Raw genomic sequence first — 5,906 nt, forward strand, 5'->3', positions numbered from 1 at the left:
GCAAAAGGTCAGCGCCATTTATTACTAACCTGCAGTAATGACTGTGACTGCACAGGGCAGTCCATTTCATTACACTGAAGAGCGGTGTCTCCAATGTTATTTCACAATCCTTCATGTGGGTGATGCAATAAAAATAAGGGCTTCTTCCAAAATCTCTCTGAACAGATATCACTGATTTATACCAAAGGCTTTAAAATGGTTGTCTTGCCCCTTCAGATTTATTGCCTGCCATTCGAAATGATGAAACACTGAGAATGTATTTTAATGACAACTACAGAATGACTTCAATACAGGCCACAAAACTTGCACAATTCAAAAAATGTTTGAAAGAATTGGATAAAGCCATCTATCTCAGGCTTTACCGAGTTAATAATAACCAAGAAAAAGGCTAATTTTCCCATCTGGTTTCAAACAATCAGACTTATTTTAGTAATCAGTGGACTCACCACCATGCGAGAAATCTGGTTTGAATGCTTTAACTTCACTGTAGAAAAAAGTCCATGGCTATGTCCGATAAAGTCCATGGTGCAATTCAATGCGTATATGTTTGATACTCAGTATAGTACAGCTATTTGGAAGAAGCTTAATGTATAAAATCCAAGAGATGATCAGCTAAATCCCTAGTTTTGGAAATGGCTTTCATTTCTGTCCATCATTATTCTTTTGAGGTTTAGTTTATCTGTGCAGCAAGGAGCCTTAATCCTTAGTATAACATGATATACTATCTTTGTATAAATATCACATTTGAAGCTGGGTTTAATTGGTTTGTGTAAATGTCAAGGGACAAGTTTTCCATGTCTTAATAAGAGCTCCTAGCTCATGCATATTTTACTGATATTTAGTTGAATTGTTGGGTATTTTATTTACATTTTCCACACAATGGGATTGATTTGATTGCACCAAAATAAAAAGTAATTCAGAATTATTCATTGGCAGAATGTGATTGGTGTCCACAGTCAACTAAACAAACCAATATTAGACCGTTGGAAATGGGCAAATCTGTGTTCATCAGGGAGAAGACAAAGCTGTTCACGCATCTGGTGGACTTTGTGTTGACAGTATTATAAGCCCTTCCCAGATGGAGGGCCGTGGTCTTTTGCCTCCTAATCCATAGGGCTCTACAGGTCCTTGAGGGAGGGCAAGTCGGCGCCAATGGTTTCCTTCCATGAGTGGATGATGTGATACCACCTGTTCTTAAACTGGTAAGATGTCTCAGATGGACATGCTGATAACAGAATGGATGGATTTGCTACCTGATAAGCTTAAGTCAGGATGGGGCTGATGTCCCAGGAGCAGGAGTTAGCCTACAATGCTCTTTCATGAGGATGAAGGTGTCCTGCATTTGGTTTTAAGCTTCCCTCATTGGGTTTTACCAGTTGGTAACCTGGCAATCCATCAACAGATTAAATCAGGTACTGTCAACAAGGAGGGCTTGGTTTGCAGTCGCTCTGGTATTGGATGTCTTTAACTGAGTTGTTGGGAAGCAAACTGTAAGATATAAAACAGGGGTCAGTGATGCAGGATAAGCAGTATAAATTATAATTAAATTATAGAGGTCTGCGCAACCTGTTCCTCTAGTTTATTGGAATTTAACAGTGTCAGATGGATCGTGCATTATCTATATATCAGAAGAGAATTTCCTCACTTTCTGCAACATCTGACATATAAGCCAACATGACTTTTGCACCTTCACCAGATTAAATAATATCTGAAGTGACACCATGACAGTGGCAGTCACTATGGCAACAATGATGAATATAATTGCAAATGCATGGAAACCTTCTGTTATATTAGTTTCACTGCAATGTTGACTTGGTATTGCCGAGTTATGTCCTTTTGTTTAGAGTGGAAAGGCAGACTCAGAGGGCAGAACAAGCACCTAGCTGTGGGAGTGTCACACACCAGGGGGAGGGGTTACAGCCCTTTGTGATGTCATGGAGAGAAAACCTCCAAATGGCCTGTTTGAGTACACATTTCTTGAAAAGTGGAGCATGCAAAAGACAGAGAGCATGGAATTGTCTTATAATTGGGGGATTTGTAGACAGACTGGGGAAACATATTGTTAGAAAAACAAGGTTAAGTTCATTTTGTATAATATGTGACCTTTAAATCTCTATAAGTTGCTTGATATTGAAAAAATAATGGGGATAAGTCAAAGTAAAAACATAATTACTTATCAGGGGAACTGTATAATGGCCTGTTCTGCACTGTATAGCCTTCATAGTGCATTCAAAAGACAGACTTTTGAGGATAATGTGCAGCAGCTAGACGCTTGAGTTGGCTTACCTGTCAAGCTTTGAACCTGGATGCTGATGGATAAGGATGTGTCTTGATCCAACATGAGCTCAGTGGGTGATGTAACAGCAACGGCTCGGCTGATAAAAGCAGGAAATACGGCTCAACCTGTAAAGACAGTATCTGCTCTTGAGAAATATGTAACACACCCGGAATTATGCTGTCAAGAAAGAATAAAAATGGCAAGGCCCTTTCGTTTTCTTCTTCTTCTCATCTTGTTTCCCCCCTCTGTTCGCTTGAATGGAAAGCTCCCAGTTGAGTGTGAGGCAGGAGCTCAGGCTTTAAGCCACATCTCAGTGAACATTAGAGTCCCACTAGCCTACGTCCTGGCCAATGCAGGGAGCTCATCCATCTTGTTATCTACTCCCACATACCCTATGACAATCGATGCCTTTTTTTTTTTTTTTCATAGGCCTGTATTGTCTTCATCTCCATCCCTTTCTCACAGTCGGTGTATTCTCTGGGCTCCAGGTGGCTGTTAGCCTCAAGGTCCAGCTCCAGAGCACATCCCAGATGGATCCCACTCGCAATACATTACAGTTGTGCTGCAGAAATGTGCTACAAATGCATATAAAAAAGACAAATGTGGCAGTTTTCCTAAGGATGCTTGAGGGCTAAATGGAAAATGAGGAACGACTGAAAAATCGCAGAATAATTAAAAGAGCTGTGGAGAGCCACTGCAGTGGTCCTCAATTAGTTTGGCACAGTAGTGGAAGAAATACATAAAAACGTTGAGTGTTTTGTAAAGAGATTAGTTTCTAGCTTATGCAGGGAGAGTGGAGAGTGACTGTTTTCCTAAAATGCCTGCTCCAACTTTCGCTATTTGCAAGCCGGGAGGGAGAGAAGCCAAAGCTTAGTGGGACAATGTCCAGGTTTTTACATAGAAGAGATGAGAGTTTGGGTGTAATGAGGGCAATGGGTGGTGTTGAGGGCTTGAAAATGGTCTGCAGGCATTCCCTTTATAGCCTTGTAAACTCGCATCAGCTTGAATGTGATGAAAGAGGGCAAAGCTGTGTGAGTGGTGGTGGGCATTGAAAAAGAAGCTGTAGGATTAAAGACATTTAGAGAACAGTTTAGCACAGGATATAAGGCCGGAAGGAAGGGTGGGCCAATGGGGTCTGTAGCCCTCGCTGAAAATGTAGAACCCCCACATTTATTCTGTGATAAGAAATAATAAATGGGAATAAACGGAACATTCATATAGTTAGACCGGTAGACATTGAACTTGATAAATGTTGTTATCTCTAAGACACAAGGCATGTCTATAAAATATCTATTAATTTATGTAGCGGCAAATTATCGCCATGCTAATATGGCAGAGGATGTGGTGATGCCAAATTGGAGTGTTATAAGAATGATGAGGATGTTAAAAAAATGGGGGGCTATTTAAACCAGCTGAATTGATTCTGGAAGCTAGCGACAATAGTTAACACGTTAGCTAGGTTACTTTTGTCGTATGCTGTGTGCCTGGGGCTATTAGCTACGACTGGAAGACAGCTAGTTAGCAGGACCTTAAGATGACACTTGATCGCTTTATTGAACTCAACCCAGTGGTGAACGGCTTTTGCTAACAGCCGTAGTCATTACTAGAGTTTTATATACAAAAGCCAACTTATTTTGCATGGTCATGAATCTCCTGCTAGCTAGTTGACACCTACTAGCTGTAGCTAAGGTTTGTCCAAGTCACGTAGAACATGACAGATGTTGCCTTGCTTACTCTTGTAAATAAATCTAACTCAAAATATTGGTACAGCTGCCCGAGCCATTCTCTTTATCAGCATCCTCATTATGCTACTAATGATTTCTCTGAGCTAACAACGCTAACCTTTTATATCACTGCAGCTGTTTAAGAAATGTGTCTTGCTCACCCCCTAACATGCTTTCTAGCTTTAGCTAAAGTTAGCCAAAGGTGAATCATGCTGTCCAACACTTAGCTAACATTATGCCAAGGGACACAACCTTACAATGCTAACTTACAATTACAACGGTACTTGTTATGGAAGGGGGCGTAGGTGCATTTCAAAATATACACCTGGTATAATTCAATATCCTTTTTATTGTAAGATTTGTTTAAAAGAAAGTCTCAAGCACCTGCCATAAACAACATAGCCCCCCCATAGCTCACCCAATCAGAATCCCCTGGCCCCCATGCTGACAAAAGATGATTACAGATCAGTCAAGAAGATCGTCCTCCTCAGCGAGTGAATAATATTGGTTTATTTATGTTTTTGAGCCCAAATTTGGGTGAGGTTTTTCTGGCTGCAGCAATAGCTTCATATGGCAAATTGTTGCCAGGGATCACACAGAGATGCTTAGTGGACTGGGCAGGATTCACTATGTTGTTGTCAGCAGTGATAAGCTTAAAGCGGCAGGCAGACATCCAACTTGATCTGTCAACTAGTCAAGCAGAGACGCAGACCGGTGTGTCTGAGGGGGGGGATAGGATGACGGAAAAGTAGACTGTGGGGACAAGAAAAAATGTGGTGTGTGTGACAGAGCAAAGACACCCACTGATGCAGAGGGAGATGCGAGAGAGTACAGGAGGAATCCCCAGGGAATAAGTCAAGAGGCTGTGGAATAAAGGCAAAGAAACTCTTGCCACATTTTCCGATCTCTGGGGTGAAAATGTAAGAATAAAGACCCAAATATTCAGAAGTCAGCGAGGGCAGCAAGACGCATCTGCTCCTCCAGAGTTTTGAAGGTGGACTAAAAGTCCTAAAAGGCTAGAAGGGAGGAAGCAGCTCTCTCTGTTAGCACGCAATGAACTCAGAGGATGGGTCGCCCGGAAGCGAGAGTCTTTGAAGTGCAACCATCGCAGAGAAGGATGAGACAGCTGATCAGTTAATTTGAAGCAGCACATTCAAGCTTTTTTACAAGAAGTGAAAGACAAACACCCCTCCCACACACACACACACACACACCCACAGAATAGTGAGTGTGGGGAGCAGATGCTACATCTGCAGCTCAATGTTAATGCTGCACTTGGGAACTTTGCACATTAGCAAGCACAAAATGTCACCAACGTAATATGAAAACAGCAGCGTGTGGCGCCTGGTGTTGTGTCAGCGTCTAAATGTGCGGCAATAATGCAATTACATAACGCAAGAACACAGGATTCCATTGAAGTTCACACAGCATGCGTGCCAGATTTAAAGTTTAAATTTCAGATTTTTCTCTGGAGAAAAGAGTATTCTAAAGGGTTGCAGTGGGAGATGTTGTTATACCTATACTACAGATTATGGTTAAGCCGTTTTAATGTAAGGATGATTTTAACATGCTTCTTTGAATTGAGAGCTGAGGCTGTTTTTTTAAAGGTTGCCTCACAATTTGATTGACATGTCTTTCATTAATAATCTTTTAGACCCCAACTGAGAGGAGACCCCGGGGCAGACCCAGAATACGCTGGAGGGATTCTATATCCCGTCTAGCCTGGGAACGGCTGGGAATCCCCCAGGAGGAGCTGGAAAACGCTGCCGGGGAGAGGGAAGTCTGGGTTGACTTACTGCTCCTGCTGCCACCGCGACCCAACCTCAGATAAGAGGAAGAAAATGGATGGATGGACCCCATAGCGATGTGTAACTGAGACACATGACTTTGACTCAAGTCCCATA

General features: G+C 42.0%; 1 long non-coding RNA gene across 1 annotated transcript; it reads right to left on the minus strand.

Annotated features, from left to right (window-relative positions):
• Window positions 1-238: 238 nt before the first annotated feature.
• Window positions 239-4,668, minus strand: LOC136178185 (uncharacterized). Its single transcript, XR_010665584.1, has 2 exons — window positions 2,287-4,668; window positions 239-1,488 (listed from the first exon to the last, which is right to left on the minus strand). It is a non-coding gene; the product is annotated as an uncharacterized lncRNA (long non-coding RNA).
• Between the last annotated feature and the right edge of the window lie 1,238 nt (window positions 4,669-5,906).

This window comes from Labrus bergylta, chromosome 24 (assembly GCF_963930695.1).
Source record: "Labrus bergylta chromosome 24, fLabBer1.1, whole genome shotgun sequence".
Classification (NCBI taxonomy): domain Eukaryota; kingdom Metazoa; phylum Chordata; class Actinopteri; order Labriformes; family Labridae; genus Labrus; species Labrus bergylta.